Source organism: Bombina bombina, chromosome 3 (genome assembly GCF_027579735.1).
Source record: "Bombina bombina isolate aBomBom1 chromosome 3, aBomBom1.pri, whole genome shotgun sequence".
Classification (NCBI taxonomy): Eukaryota; Metazoa; Chordata; class Amphibia; order Anura; family Bombinatoridae; genus Bombina; species Bombina bombina.
In genome coordinates, this window is record NC_069501.1 from 241,728,093 (window position 1) to 241,745,812 (window position 17,720).

Consider the following 17,720-nt stretch of genomic DNA (forward strand, 5'->3'; position numbering starts at 1 on the left):
GCTATCACCCCAAAAAGGTATAATCTATACAAAAAGAGTACATTTACACCCCAGGTACATAACAGCAGTCTAGACACATTCATAAAATTGGTTATGTCTGACATTAAAGAATTAGAAACAAAAGTAACCAAGGATAGAAAAAGGAAAAACTTGAATTTATCTAAGGTTGAACGAGAGGCCATTAAAACTATTAAACAAAAAGATAATGAAATCATAATTAAAAGAGCGGACAAGGGCGGAGCCACCATAGTCCTAGATAAAGAGTATCACATAAATGAGATTCTGACACAGCTACAAGATACTGACACCTATCAGAAATTAGACACCAACCCTATTTTTAAGATCCAGAAAGAAATTAAACGTATTATAACCAATGCCATTAGAGCAGGTATCATTGATAAAACAATGGGAGAATATTTATATAGAGAACATCCAAGAACCCCCATTTTTTATACTGTACCTAAAGTACATAAAAACATGCAAAGTCCTCCGGGGCGTCCCATAGTCTCCAATGTTGAATCTGTATTCTCTAATATTGCTGTTTTTTGGATAAATTGCTGCAACCGTATGTAGAAAAAATGTCCTCATACATTAAGGATACAAGTGATTTCATCAGTAAATTATCCACACTAGAATTAGACTGCTCTAAATGCATAATTTACACATTAGATGTAAAGAGTTTATACACCTCAATAAAGCATGAGAGTGGCATCGGTATAATAAGACAAATGTTAATAACATCAGGGGAATATAATTTGCAACAAATTGATTTTTTTGAAGAACTACTGAGAGTGGTGTTAGTTTACAATTATTTTATTTTCAGGGATTCTTGGTATATACAAAAGAAGGGAACGGCCATGGGGTCTAATGCTGCCCCATCATATGCCAACCTTTACATGAATTTTTTTGAAGAAAAATTTGTCTATAGTAACCAGCTCTTTCAGAAGTATGGCGCCACCTGGTGGAGATTCATAGATGACATCTTTGGCATATGGTGGGGCAGCAGGGACTCCCTGGTCCGCTTTGTGGATGAGATCACTTTAAATTTAAGTGAAGAAAGGATGGTGTTTCTAGACACTGAGATATACAAAAAGGGTACTGAATTGAAAGTTGATATACATTGCAAAGAAACAGATCGCAATACCCTTTTAAGGTATGATAGTTTCCATAACAATAGGTTAAAGGACTCATTACCTAGGAGTCAACTTATTAGGGTGGACAGAATTGTCAGTGAGCAAGAAATTTAAAAAATCAGGTTTAAGGAAATGGGCAAAAAGTTTCTAGATAGAGGGTATCCTGCAGTACTTATTAATCAAGAGATACAAAATGTACATAGAGTAAGGGATAGAGATAAAGCAAGACAAGCTAAAGATGATAAATTAATCTTCATATCCCAACACAATGAACACAGTAATAAGATATCTAAGATTATAAGAAGGCACTGGCATATCATCCAGGATTGTAATAAAGAAATAAAAGTATTGCAGAACAAACCCATTATGGCCCACAAGCGTGTTAAAAATCTTGGAGACTTTCTAGTAAAATCTGACTTAGGATCTAAACGACCAAATAAAGAAAGGTACATTACTGAGAGGAATGTTGGTTGTTATCCATGTTTAGGGTGTGGTAATTGTAATTCTGTTATCAAGGGCAAGGAATTTGTACACCCTATAAATGGTCATAAATTTAAGTTGAAATCACATTACACATGCGAATCCACATATGTGGTATATATAATTAAATGCCCATGTGCCCGTATCTATGTAGGTGAAACGACCCAAAGCATGAGAAATAGACTCAATCAGCATAAGTCAAATATTAGAAAGAAAGACGATAAGGCTCCAGTAGCTTGCCACTTTGTGGAATTCGGCAATCAGATTAGCCAACTACGTTGGCAAATCATAGATCAAGTGGGAGTGCTCAGAGGAGGAGGTGACAGAGAAATGTTTCTGAAACAAAGAGAGGCATTTTGGATCCACAAGTTGGATTCTATGTACCCTAAGGGGTTAAATAGAGAATGGGATCTGTCGGTCTTCCTCTGAGCAAACTCACTTTTTAATCCTCTTCTAACAATATGATGTTAAAAATCTTCTTATTTTAAGTCTGAGTTCCCCTCTACTTATACTCTTGATTGTTCTATCATGAGTGTATTCCTAAGGTTTAGGGTTATAAATCAATTAATAGTTTATGCAGGATAATTTTTATATCTCGTTCTCTGTAGTATTAAAATAAAGAATTTATACATTGTAAAAAATAACAGTGTTTTGCTTAAAGGCTGTAAATTAGAAGAGTTGCAAAATCGAGATGTAATTATATTTCTGTAAGTGTACATCTGCTTTTTACCTGTGTTTTGTAATTTACCTGTTCTTTGTGTAAATATATTGTTTTTATTTGTGTCTCTATCTATGGATGGCAGAATCTACATACTTAAATCACAATTGTATATATATGTATAAATAAGAGATGAAAAGGTTAATCCAAGCACAAGGTGTATTACTTTGGATCCTGAATGTGATTGGTTGACACTGCCTTTAAATTAAGAGACAGGTGCATTACTGTGTATGCATGATTAAGAGACTGCGGTCTCGAAACGTCGCATACCTGTCTTGTATGCTTTTAAACATTCAATAAAGAAGATTCCTTTTATTACATTGGTGCTGTGGACAGTTTTGTTTGTTTGACATTGTGGAGCTGGAGGTCGCCAGCTTGACCAATTTGCACCAAAGCCTAGGAAGGCATTGCCATGTGCCGGTCTCATCTCACAGTGCTGTCCCTTTATATGACGTCATCCAAGATGGCGTCCCTTAGATTCCGATTGGCTGATAGAATCAGCCAATAGGATGAAAGCTCAATCCTATTTGCTGATTGCAACAGCCAATAGGATTTTTTCAATCTTAATTCCGATTGGCTGATAGAATTCTATCAGCCAATCGGAATCTAAGGGATGCCATCTTGGATGACGTCATTTAAAGGGAAACCTCATTGTAAAGAAGACGTCCAAAGAAGAGGGTGCTCCACGCCAGATGTCTTGAAGATGGAGCCACTCCACGCCGGATGGATGAAGATAGAAAATGCCATCTGGATGATGAATTCTGCCCGGTTGGATGCAGACTTCAGGGCAATGGGGAGCTTAGGTTTTTTAGATTAGGTTTTTATTTGGGGGGTTGTTGGGTTTTACTGTTGAGGGGTATTTTTATTTTTATTTACAGGTAAAAGAGATGATTTCTTTGGGGCAATGCCCCGCAAAAGGCCCTTTTAAGGGCAATTGGTAGTTTATTGTAGGCTAGGTTTTTTTTATTTTGGGGGGCTTTTTTATTTTCATAGGGCTCTTAGATTAGCTGTAATTAGTTTAAACATTTGATCATTTATTTTTTATTTTTTGTAACTTAGTGTTTATTTTTTTGTAACTTAGTGTTTGTTATTTTGTGTAACTTAGTTGTTAGTTTTTTTGTAACTTTGTAATTTTTAATAGTAGATTTAAATTATTTGAGTAGGGTTAGGTTTTTAACTAAATAATATATTTAATTTAATTTGTAGTTTAATGTAATTTTAATATAACAGTTAGGGTAGATTAATTATTAGTTTAATATAGTTTAATGTAATTTATTATAATAGTTAGGGTAGGTTAATTATTAGTTTAATATAGTTTAATTTAAATCTAAAGGTAAGTTTGAATTTATTATATATAGGGATGAGTTAATATTTAATATAAAAGCGGGTTGTTAGGTTTAGGGGTTAATAGGTTAATTTAGTTCATGGCGATGTGGGGGGCTGGTGACTTAGGGGTTAATAGATTTAGTAAGTGGTAGTGATGTAGAAGGCCAGGGGTTTAGGGGTTAATAACTTTATTTAGTTGCGGTGGGCTCCAGGAGCGGCGGGATAGGGTTAATGCATTATTTAGGTGGCGGCGGGGTCCGTGAGTGGCGGGATAGAGGTTAATACTTTTATGTAGGTGGCAGCGGTGTTGGGGCAGCAGATTAGGGATTAAAGGGACAGTCAAGTCCAAAAAAACCTTTCATGATTTAAATAGGGCATGCAATTTTAAACAACTTCCCAATTTACTTTTATCACACATTTTGCTTTGTTCTCTTGGTATTCTTAGTTGAAAGCTAAACCTAGGAGGTTCATATGCTAATTTCTTAGACCTTGAAGACTGCCTCTAATCTGAATACATTTAGACCACTAGAGGGCATTAGTTCACATGTTTCATATAGATAACATTTAGCTCATGCACGTAAAGTGACCTAAGAGTGAGCACTGATTGGCTAAACTGCATGTCTGTCAAAAGAACTGAAATAATGGGGCAGTCAGCAGAGGCTTAGATACAAGATAATTACAGAAGTAAAAAGTGTATTAATATAACAGTGTTGGTTTTGCAAAACTGGGGAATGGGTAATAAAGGGATTATCTTTCTTTTTAAACAACAAAAATTCTGGTGTTGACTGTCCCTTTAATAAGTATAATGTAGGTGGCAGCGATGTAGGGGCAGCAGATTAGGGGTGTTTAGACTCAGGGCTTATGTTAGGGTGTTAGGTGTAAACATAACTTTTATTCTTCCTTAGGAATCAATGGGATATCTGGCAGCATCGAACATAAGCTTTCGCTGCTTTCAGACTCCCATTGATTACTATGGCATCCGTGGCCTCCAGGGTGGCAGATTTAAAAGCAGGTACGCTTGGCTGGAATAGTTGCGAGCGTACCTGTTAGATATTTGTTAACTAGCAAAAGTAGTCAGATAGTGCCGTATTTGCATTCGGAAGACCTGTAATGATGTAAGCATCGATCTGTGTCAGACTGAGACCGGCAGATTGTATGTTACGTCACAGATTTCAACTTTTGCCGGTCTGTAGGCTTTGATAAATGAGGCGAATCAAGCTCGCCACAATTACGCTGCGGAATTCCAGCATATTTGCAGTTGATGGCTTGATAAATAGGCCTTCATGACGGAACTTTTTTGAGCATTGACATCCAGAACCTCATTTAGGGCTCAATGCTAAAGGTATCGTCATGACAATGAGATTGCAGGTGAAATGTTTTAAAGGGATGAAATCACTGTTAGAAGCCAGTCTCACCCAAAGGTTTTTTATCGTACTTCATCGGTGGAAGTGATGGTTTCCTGCTACTGGCAGAATATTGAAAGCAGCATCGCAATTGTAAGCAAATATGTAATGTAAACGATCCCTTTAGACAGTATTTAATGATAATACAGTGTACTTGTGTGAGCCAAAACTGAACCTATTTTGTTGCAATACAATAGCAAAACTTGTACATGAACAATACATCTGAATGAGCTGGGTGATTGTGGGTATATTGTACATGTATATATAGGGGCATATTTATCAATCTCTAAAGACCGCTGCTCCATAACTTGTCCAACTGCTCTGAGGCGGTGGACAGAAATCAACCCGATCGAATACGATCGGGCTGATTGACACCCCCTGCTAGCGGACGATTGTCTGCGAATCTGCAGGGGGCGGCATTGCACCAGCAGTTCACAAGAACTGCTGGTGCAATGATAAATGCCAACAGCGTATGCTGTTGGCATTTATCGATGTGCAGCGGACATGATTCGCTACATCGTATTATGTCCACTCGCACATTGATACATATGCCCCATAGTATGATATATGTATGTTTTTTACTGTAATAGTATATTATGGGGTAAATGTATCATCCCTGCAGGAGGACAGTTTTGCAAGTAGTGAACCTGTCCACCTACAATCCCCACTTGTGATGTTTCATAGCAGGGGGGAAATTTAACATTGCACAAGAACATTCTTTGGAAATGCCACCCCCTGCTTCAGTGCAATCAATTGTGCTAGAGCAGGATATGTCAATCACCCGAACAAGCCAGTGTTAAGGTGATTGATTTTGATACTTCTTATGTGGCCCAGATGAAAAAGAAGCCGTTTCTGCTTCTTAAATGCGTGGCAGCAGGCTCGCCTATGTGAACCTGCTCCACATAGCCGAAAAAGCCTCAATAAATGTAGCCCTATGTATTTTAACTAAGTTCGTTATTTAAATAAATATGGTTTAACTTTTGGCATGTTCTTTTTTTTTTAGATACCAGATTTTGTGTACAAATATTAATATTCCATAGAAGACTGTAGCCTCTGAATTTTGGCTAGTGCTTTTTTAAAGTTGCACTATGTAAAATATATTTTTAAAAGTAGTTTTTTTTGTTTTTTTAACATTGTATTTTTTTAGCTGTTACAATTTCACACGGTGCAGAATGTTTTTAAATGGCACCTTTGGTACAGTGCCACTGCAATATGAGAAGGAAACCAAATTATGTTCACATTGTACTGAACGTGTTTACTTCTCATATGGCAGTGGCACAGTACCAAACGTGTTATTAGAATAGAATTTTTTGTACATTAGAGCTAAACAGGATCAGTATGTATCATTCCTTGCCTATTTGTGGGTTTCAGCGTATATGTACCCCATTGGTAGTTTTCAAAGGGGTGGGTCCCTGTAAACCTATGGGAACGCAGGCTGTCAGTTTTTAAAGAGCACTCACAGATGTTTTAATCAGGTAATGAGTAAGGCAATCCGCTGAAACGCGTATACCTGTTTGTCCACAGTCTGCCAAGGTAGATTTTTTGTACAGTTCTAACCCCGGGGTGGTTGTATTTTCCCCCCTCACACTGCGTTTGTTTTTGTTAGTCACTGGACTAACTTTGTGTGTATTTTCACTCATTCGCGTCTAGGCGCGACTTGTTATTATAAAATAAATATATATTTTCACTTGCAATACACCCTCGCCTGTGCTCCTCGTACTCTTTTCCATATTTGCTTTTAGAGGCCAGCTCCTGAGTGAGCACAAGTGTCGGGTGTCTACAAGTTCCTGACCGCTAAGCTTGCTCACTGTCAGGGACGCTGACGAGAGGAGGAGCTACACACCGCACCGATAGTGGAGGCTGTTTGGGAACAACACAAAACCTCATCACGGACGGAGACATTAGCTACACGATGGAGAGTGGTATGCATAGACTGCTCCAGGTGGATATCTCATGAAGAAGTAAAATAGGAGGTACGTGGTTTTTTGTCCTGAACATTGTACAGTTTGAATACTGCTTTACACCTCTGGGGAGATAACCTAAAAGAAACGGTGGGATAGTAGCAATATTTGTCCTGTCAGGGAAGGATAACTTATGGGACAGTACTCCTCTGAGCTAGTACACGTAGCCAAATACGGAGTGTATGCGAGCTGCATGAAAAGTAAATTAATTACTACAGTGTGTTTAAGCAGCTCTGTGGAGCACTCCGTGTCATAGGTTACTCTTCCTACAAACATTTCCTTACTTTTGTTCAGTATAATCACATTGCTGAATCTTTGCCTGAACTTTGACCACTCTCCTACTTACATGCTTCTGTAACTTGCTACCAGCACTGTTGTCGGACCAATGCCTGAACTTTGACCACTCTCCTGCTTATGTGATTCTTTAGCCTGCTAACATTACTTTTGCTGGACCTTTGCCTGAACTTTGACCACTCTCCTGCTTACTTTATTCTGTACCTTCCTACCAGTACCTTGACCACTCTCCTGTTTACGTGATTTGGAACCTTGCTGCCAGTACTGTTGTCGGACCTTTGCCTGAACCTTCATCACGCTCCTGTTTACATGATTTGGTATCTTGCTGCCAGTACTGTTGCCAGTCTATTGCCTGAACTTTGACCACTCTCCTGCTTACAAGATTTGGTACCTTACTGCCAGTACTGTTGCCGGACCTTTGCCTAATCTCCTGTTTTTCGTTATTCTGTACTTTGCTACCAGTACCATTACCAGACCTTTTCGTGAACTCTGACCTCTCTCAAGTTTACTTGATTTGGAATTTTACTGCCAGTACTGTTGTCGTATCGTTGCCTGAAGTTTGACCACTATCCTGCTTACATGATTCTGTGCCTTTTGCCGGTACTGTTGCAGGACCATTGTTTGTACATTAAAGACTATTTTCATAATTATTGTTACCCTATCTTCAGTGCTGCTTTCTGGAAACTACCAGTTTGTCCTCAGCTCTTGCATCATTTATACAGTAAGTGACTCCTTAGACTTTTCCATTAATTCATCAGCTACTACTATTTGAGTCACATCCTGGGTCCTATCCCGCATGATGGGGAAGTGAATTTATTCAGCCAATTCTCAGCCACTGGGTCCATACCTGGACAGACACTAATCTAGAGCAAACAGATAAACAGCTCTCAAGCTAAAATGTCCCTACTAAAATTCTTTAAGGAACCTTGCAATGCTGTTGAGACTTCTTAGAAATCTTTGCAGCCTTAAGGATCTGATTCTGTAATGCTCTCTGGTCTGGCAAGATTCTATGAGATGTCTTGTCAGTATTACGAGTCCTCTAAATATTTTTTTAAAAGGCAATTTTCACATTGGGAACTGTGTATCTCATGAATATTCTTTATGTTAAAGGGAGACACACTACAGAATAGTGCTCAGTAAAATAAGCTGATGATTTCTCTCCATGATGGTGAGTTTTTTTTTTTTTTTAACATTAGTTAGTTACATAGACCTCAATGTAAAATTTTCAGAATCCTGTGAAGGACTTTGCATCACTGATGTATCTGTTTTTTTTTATAGAATCTCACCTGAGCGGGGAGCTTTAGCAAATCAGACCTTGACTTGTTGATTGTACCACTAACATTCTTATTAATGTAAAAAATAGTATCTCTCCTTTTTATACTTCTATAATTGTATTATATAAAATTAATAAACTAGATATTTTTATTACATTTCTTGTATAAAGAAAAAAAAAAAATCTTAAAAGACCTTATAGTGAAAATAGTGAATCAAGTAGCAGTATTAGTCACACGACCCAGTTGTGCAACTATCACTGTTCATCAGTTCAGCACTAGATTCTCTGCAGCTCCAGATTGGTACTTTAACTAGATGTTTAACACCATTGCGGAGATTAAGCTCATAGAATTGCAGGGTCTCTAACCTTTATCCTTTGGCAGTTTTACACTTCAATATATAACCGAAATAAAAATATTGGCCTTGACAATAACAAAACTTGTCAACTATTGTTAAGTTCAAAAAGTTAATCATAATGTGAAATGTATTCACTCTGCAATTTGTTAATTGCTATGTTGATGATGTTATCTTAAAAATGCTGAACTGGTGATAAGAACGCTTGGGAGAAATAAGAATTTGTAATTTAAAAATATAAGACATATAACTCTCTGACAGAGTTTGTCATCTGTGAAGAAAATATAAAAGATTCAAGTGAGAAAAATGTATAATTAATATTGCAACAATGGCATATTTTTTTTTTCTCAATAAAGCCAGTTAAAAAAATGTCACTGAGAGCTGCCATTATTTCAGATGCATCTGAGTGTGAACAGTGCAATGCTATAAATAAAGTAATTCTATTTATAATCAATGTAAAACTAATATACAAAGAAAAATAAATTCATTTAAAAAAAGGATGCACTCATATTGTGAACCTGTCTGCATTCCATCGCAGATTGTGGGACTCATATGTTCCCATATTTATTATTGCACGAGTGAACGCTAGTACAATGCCGCACCCTACCCTCATGCAACGAGTTGCCTGAAAGTAGGGCTTGTCAACCACACGGTCGAATGAATCCGGGGTGATTTTCATTCGGCAAGCCAAGTTGGCAAGAGGGTTTATAAAATAGCAATTTAAACCCTAAGAGCATTAAAGGTAAACTTCAAATTAAAGCCAAAAAGTCCCACTGGGTATTTGTAATACCCGTATATACTTGAGTATAAGCCGACTCGAGTATAAGCCGAGACCCCTAATTTTACCCCAAAAAACTGGAAAAGATATTGACTCGAGTATAAGCCGAGGCTGGGAAATGCAGCAGCTCACGGTAAATTTCAAAAATAAAAATACAGGTAGATAACAATAAAATTGCTTTAATTGAGGCATGTGGAAAAGAGGGTCAACAAAAACAATATATTATCAGTATATTCAACAAAAACAATATATAACATTTAAGTATTAACAATAACTTTAAATGTACAAAAACCTTAACGCATCAAAATCCTTCAAAACTGGATTCCTCCGCCTCATCTGTATGTCCAAACAGAGCTTCAGCAGGCTCCTTACCTCTATCGCGTTTAAGCTGTACTGCGCCTTCTGTGAATGGCGATCCCGGAAGCACCGAAGCCTCGGCCGCGCGCGAGTCCTCAGTAATTTTTTTTTGTTCACTGGAGTATAAGCCGAAGTGGATTTTTCAGCCCAAAAAGTGGGCTGAAAAATTCGGCTTATACTCAAGTTTATACGGTAGTTTTCAATGTATTCCTGATAGTCATCTTCATTGTAAACTCAGAAAGGCTGTTATACTGTAACATTGTTTCATCAAAAATAAAAGGTATTTCACATTAAAGATAGTTATAACCAGCTCTGTTTAACAAGTTTGAATATGATTATCAGGTGAATAGACTGTCACACTTAATCTAAACCAGACATCCCCAAACTTGGCCCTCGAGAGGTTTTGGAACTACATTTCCCATGATGCTCAGCCAGTTCAGTTCCATAACCTCTGGAGGGCCAAGTTTGAGGATGTCTGATCTAAACCATCAGTGCGATTGTTTGGCTTGACCACTACTACACATTGGTGCAGATTACTAGGGTGGTTTATGTAATATAAATAAATATTTATAAAACAGGAAAATAAACTCTTTGTTTACACCTCTACCAAGTCACTCAAGACTTGAACTAAAAACAGACTTAATGATAGTCATTAATGTATTGCCGGTCTACATGTCCTTGTCCAATTGTGTTACCACAACATTTATGGCTAGATTACAAGTAGAGTGGAGACAATAGCAGAGGGGGTTCTCTTTTGCACAACCTCCCACAAAATATAAAGCACAATCTGTTATTCCAAGTGAATGTATAAATATTTTAACCAAAGTATCTCAATTCGGATTTGAAGAAGCCCAGGGGATGTATCCCAAGTCAGTAGCACTTTGCTAAACATGCTACTCTAAGATTAAGATGATTATGATTATGAAGGCCTGAGCGAGGGAGAAGCAGTTGGCCCATGGAACCAGCTTGGACCCAGATATGTTGTGGAGCTCAACAACTATGAGCGTCTCATTTTGGAGCTATTGGATGCCAAGGTTGTGCAAGGAGTAGATGTGACACAGAAGAATTCACAGGTATTCCTTTTTTTATAATTTGAAGTAGACCTTTTTAAATAACCATTTTTAAAGTCTTATTATTTAACATATATAATTTCCATAATTTTGATGTTGAAGTATCTTATAGTAGCTTATTTTATTCAAAGGATCATAAAATTCAGTAGACTCTCATAATCAAAAACTGCATAATAAATATAGTTGTAATCAAAATTATTCAACCCCCCCATTGCAAATTAGGTTTATTTTCAAAATGTACCAGCTTTCAGCTGTTTGCAATGAACAAATCAAACAAAAGCAATTGAAATAGCTCAACACATGCTTCAAGTGGTTTCCCCAAATTCAACTGAAAATGCAACTGTTAATGAATTCTGCAGTCTAAAGATTTTTCAACCCCCTGAAAAGGATCCCTCACACCAGCACAAACATGCAAAATAGATGTTATCTCAAGCTGTCAGGTACAAGGGACCGGATGGAACCCAATGGCTTGGGATACCTTAGGCAGGTAGGAGTAGAACCAGACAGGTCCAGTTACAATAATTAAGCACAGCCACTGTATAATAAAGCATACACAGGTATCAGAGCTTTGTCTCTGAAGCAGGATAAGAATACAGTCTCAGAAGTAATGTAAGCATACACAGGTATCACAGCTGAAGAGATTGGTCTCAGAAGCAATGTATGCATAAACAGGTATCACAGCAGATGTGTTTGGTCTCAGAAGCAATGTAAGCATACACAGATATCACAGCAGAGGTATTTGGTCTCAGAAGCAATGTAAGCATACACAGGTATCACAGTTGAGATGCATAGTCTCAGAAACAATCTAAGCATACACAGGTATCACAGCAGAGGTGTTTGGTCTCAGAAGCAATGTAAGCAAACTCAGGTTTCACAGCAGAGGGAAGAATACAAAATCATAGTCCAGTAAACAAGCCAGAGGTCAGTACAGGCAGCAAAGGTTCACAAGCTATAGACAGGCAAAGGTCACGGCAAGCAGCACAGGTTCACAAGCAGTAGACAGGCAAAGGTTAGGATAATGGATACAGGTAACAGTGGAATGAGCTCCAAAGAACACACTCAATAACTGAGCACTAAATAATTAGAGCAGCAGTGTTTTATGGGGGATGAGAGTGATTAGCAGCAGTCAAGGGGTGTGGTAAAAGAAATATACAAATCTCCCCTTCACTAGTAAGCCACATTAGGAGCTGATATGGAGCTTTTCATTGAAGGGGACATGGTCACGTGACTCCTGTTGGATGTCACCTGAATGGCCGCCGACATCACTGTAGTCTGAGTGCATGGCAGGCCATGTTGGAGAGGCTGCATCAGGCCTGCTATACTGCTTGTTGCAGGACCATGTCACGGCTGAAGAAGTGGACCGTGAAGATCCAGGGGCGGTAAGGTGCGCAGCATGACACAAGCACACCTGATGCAACTGATCAAGAGATTCAAAAAAATGGTCCAAAAAGTTAAGAGAAGAGATCATCGCCCTTCACAAACAAGGAACAGGATACAAAAAGATAGAGTAGGCATTGTTTATAGAGACAGCTTTGGTAGCATAGTTCGCAAGTTCAAAGTTAAAGGAACAGTGGTTACACTACCTGGAAAAAGGAAACTACCAATAGCTGCAACCAGATTTCTGAGAAGGCAGGTTGAAAAAAAACCTAGAGTGACTGCAAAAGACCTGCAGCAAAACTTGGTGGCAATAGGCACTGAGGTTTCAGTTTGCACAGTAAGGCTCGGAAGGTTTCTATGCTATAACTCCAAGAAGTACACCACTACTGACCTAAAAGCATAAGAAAAGTCAGCTCCAATATGCTCATACTCATGCAAATATGTTTTGGGATTCTGTGGAGTGATGAAACAGGTTTCCATGCCAGAACTCCAAGACGTACACCACTACTGACTGACCCAAAAGCACATAACCAAAAACACAAAAAAGTCATCTTTAATATGCTCAAAATCATATAAATAAGCCACAGACGTTTTGGGATTGTGTTTTGTGGAGTGATGAAACAAAACTGGAACTTTTCAGCAATGGATCAGTGGTATGTCTGGAGAAAGAAAATGAAGTCTACGTTGAAAAGAACACTCTGCCTACAGTTAAGCATGGTGGTGGCTCGGTGAAGCTCTGGGCCTGCTTTGCATCCTCTGGTACTGGAAACCTGCAGTGTGTGAAAGGCAAGATGGATTCATTGAAGTATCAGGAAAAACCTAGGAGAAAATGTCTAGACTTGTGCAGCTTCGAAAAATTTGTTTCGTTTCGGTTCGGATCGATTTGGATCGATTCGAATTTCGGTTCGGATCTATTCGAATTCGGAAAAATTCGAATGAATTCATTTCGGATTCATTTGGATTCTTTTGGATTCGGAAAAATTCGGTTTGGTTTGATTCGGTTCGGTTCGATTCGGTTCGAATCGATTTGGAAATTCGGAATTTTGGTAAGTGTTAGGTGGGATGTGCTGTGTATTACACTAGTATTATTCTTTTCGTATTTATTCGGTAGATTCGGTAGTATATTAATTCGGAAATTCGAATTGATCCGAAACGAATCGCACATGTCTAAAAATGTCATGCTGTCTGTGAGGAAGCTGAAGCTTGGGCAGCATTGGACCTTCTAGCAGGACAATGATCCCAAGCATACCTCAAATTCCACCAAGGCTTGGTTGCAGAAGAAGTACTAGAAAATTCTAAAGTAGCCCATCACTGTCACCTGACTTGAACCCCATAGAAAATCTATAGTGGGATTTGAAGAAGGCGGTTGCAGCACACAAACCCAAGAATATTACTGAACTGGAGACCATTGCTCATGAGGAATGGGCTAAGATTCCTCTGGAACATTGCCAGAAGCTGGTTTCTGGCTATGTATCTTGTTTTCAGCAGGTCATAACAGCAAACTGGTGCACTACTAAGTACTAAAGATGCTTGCCATGAAGGGGTTGAATATTTTTTTTCATTATAAGTTGCATTTTTAGTTGAATTTGGGGAAAACACTTGAAGCATTTGTTGTGTTGAGCTATTTAAATTGTTTTTTTTATTTGTTCATTGCAAACAGCTGAAAGTCTGTGCATTTTGACAATAAACCAGACTTGCTATGGGGGATGAATAATTTTGATTACAACTTTCATTTGCCAGCCCCCTGTATCATGTGACTGCCATCAGCCATTCACACATTCACATAAATATACACTGAACTATTGCATGTGCTTAGCAAGTGAGCAATTATCTTTTTAATTGTGGTCTTAGAATAAGATTTACATTTCTGTACTCAAAAGGACTATGCAATTCTACTATTCAAAACATGAAGTCTAGTAACATTAAAGGGACATGAAACCCAATTTTTTTCTTTCATGATTTAGAAAGAGCATGCGATTTTAAACAACTATCCAAATTGGTTATTTTATCTAATTTGCTTTATTCTCTTGATATCCTTTGTTTTTAAGCATATCTAAATATGCTCAGTAGCTGCTGATTGGTTGCTGCACATAGATGCCTCATGTGATTGGCTCATCCATGTGCATTGGTATTTATTAAACAAAAGATATCTAAAGAATGAAGAAAATTATATTAGTAAATTGGAATGTTGTTTAAAATTATAATCTCTACTTGAATATTGAAAGAAAATATTTGGGTTTTATGTCCCTTTAATTGTTATTATGTCTTTAACCAAGAAACAGAATAGCAACAAAAAAAAGTTCTTATTTGCAAATAATTTCTTATTTTATGCATTTTTATAACATTAGTACAGTCAATGATGCTTTTCATATTAGAATACTGTAATGAAAAAAACATAGGAAATGGACCATTTTCTCTATGTGGAAAAACATATTAGTACAGAGAAGTGTATTCAAAAATCTGTCAGAAAAAGATTAATCAAAATTATTATAAATGTTCAATTAAAGACAATCCCAATACTATACAATAGTCAATAGTATGCCAAAATCTTCCTGAAAGTCACATGAAATACAATTACCTCACGAGCTGCAGTCATCATTGTATTGCTTGCTTCTTAGCTGTAATTGCATGATATGCAACTGTTTGTAAAATTAAACAATTTGCACACAAATACTCACCAATAAATATCCCATCCCCATTGTATGAGAATATATAAAAAGCAAAGAACAGAGGAAATATAAATAATATATCCCAAAATTTGTGGATGGGTATCAGGGACTCAGGAGGTTGATTGGAGCAGGTTTCCATTTTGTGGGAGGAGCTGTGTTGCGAGGGGGTGGAGTTATGGGTGAGATTTTGGGTGTGCCTTGGCAGTTGGAGGGTGTGTCTGGAAGCTCTGTAGATGAGGCTAAGGGAAATTCTAGAAATAGGGACATATGGAGAGAGGAAGAGGAGAGAAAGAGAAAATATAGTTGTTCTACATCTGCAATCTCATAAACATACACTCACAGGCCGACAGTGCGGATCAGGTCTCCGTATTCCAACCGGCCGCCAGCAGGGAGGTGTCAATCAACCCGATCGTACTCGATCCGGTTGAATTCCATTGATGTCTGCCCGCCTGCTCAGAGCAGGTGGACAGGGTTATGGAGCAGCAGTCTTTGTGACCGCTGCTTCATAACTGCTGTTTCTGTTGAGTCTGCAGGCTTGCCAGAAACACGGGGCATCAAGCTCTATTCGGAGCTTGATAGATAGGCCCCATAGGGCCAGATTACAAGTGGAGCACAAAATATCACTATAGCTAAAGCGATATTTGTGCTCCACTTTGTAATGCCAGCGTACACTAATGTGCACTGGTGTTACAAGTTTACAGCAATGCGAACACAAGCTCACTTTTGCATTGCTGGGAAGCATTGTGCTTGCGAGAATGCGCTTCCATAGGCTCCTATGGGAGCCTCGTTCTGATGCCGTCACAGACAGCATCAGAACCTCAAGCAGCAAAGAGGTATATACACATGTTAACACATAAATATATATGAATATAATCATATACATATATATTTCCATTGTGGTCTATGAGAATAGACAGTTACTATAGACCACAACGTAAAGGCACTTTTCAGTGCTTTTTTTTTCTAGCACCCCACTCCGACCAACTTTAAAGCCCCAAAACTGCCTAATGCAGTTTTTAAAAAAAAAATAAAAAGCTATAATGATAGTGTAGAGACCAGTGTAGGCTGGGAACAGGCTTAAGGATTAAGGTTCTGTGGATAAGGTAAGTGTAGTAGCTATGTTGCAACAATGTTGCATTGTGTGGGGAGGGGATTAGCTTACCTTTATAAGGTACTGGAAGGAAGTACAAGGCCTCTTTTCCATCCTGGTGGCTGAAGATTCACCCTCCCTCCCTTTTTGATGTAAGGATGTCGTCGACAAGTCTTACAGCTCCCTGTTGGGTTGTTTAGGTTAACATGGCAAGGGTAGGTTTACTTGAGGTAGCCTTTGTAAGACCATGTTTGTAAGTGGTTCTCTTCCTGTTGATAGCTGTTTTGAGCGATCAGCTGATACGTGTCCCCTTTAAGGCGAGAGATTTATTGCATTCTGGTGGAGGGAGGTCTTGGGCCCTTATTTTACATCTTTAGGCTAATTAAATGTGGTGGAATAATGGCTGATCTGAAAGGAGGGGCCTACAATCCTAAGTGGCTGCTTAGGGTGTCCTTCCTAGTAAGTGAGCCAAGGGAACTTCCTGCAATTGGGGGCTCCGCTGTGCCTTCCGTTGCGGGGCCTTGACCTCTTGTCTAACTTGAGGAATTTTAGTGACTCGTCTTGCCGCCATCCACAGTTAAGTCAGTTATATTTTGTCATGTTGAATAAACACGACCTATCATGGTCTCTCCTCCATACCTGGTCTTGAGTCTTATTTATTATTACTGGTTTGATAACTACACTGGGAATACCCAACTAGGGTCTTTAATCCCTTAAATCCTCTATTTTGAGGGTATTTGGGGCAGTTTTAGTAAATTAACCAGATATCTAATCTCTCTAATCTCTAATCTAATCTTTTTTTTGCCCATGATGGAAATAGCGCTTGTATTACAAGTTCAAAGTAAACGCCATCCCAAGAGCGCAATCAAATTTGTCGACGGGTTAGCGTGACTGAAAACCTTGCATTGAGTGCAGTACGTTAAAAAACAGTTGCACTAAACACAAAATAAATATTCTAAATTACACTCACATAAACATTACCTGATAAATATTATTCACATACTGTATATATTTAAAAAAAAGTTAGAAGGATTAAAATGTATATGTTATATGACAAGGTGACTGCAAAGGGCTATAATGTATGTATGCATACATATACATGTCTAAATATGTGTATGTATTGATATATGTGTGTACATATGTATTCAAGTATTTATGTGTTTTACTGTATATATACTGTACATATTTCATATTTTAATGTTCTTCACAAACGAAAATATTATTTTTATTGTAAATATGTATTCCTTATATATCTGTATATGCCTATACATATATATACCTTTAGGTATAGGTATAGATATCTATCAGCCAGATTACGAGTTTTGCGTTATAGCTGGCTCGCTACTAATTTGCAAGTTATTTCCACCGCTCACCTTTAATAGCGCTTCTATTACAGGTTTGCAAAAAAACTGCGTTTGCGGGCAATATGGCAGCGTTG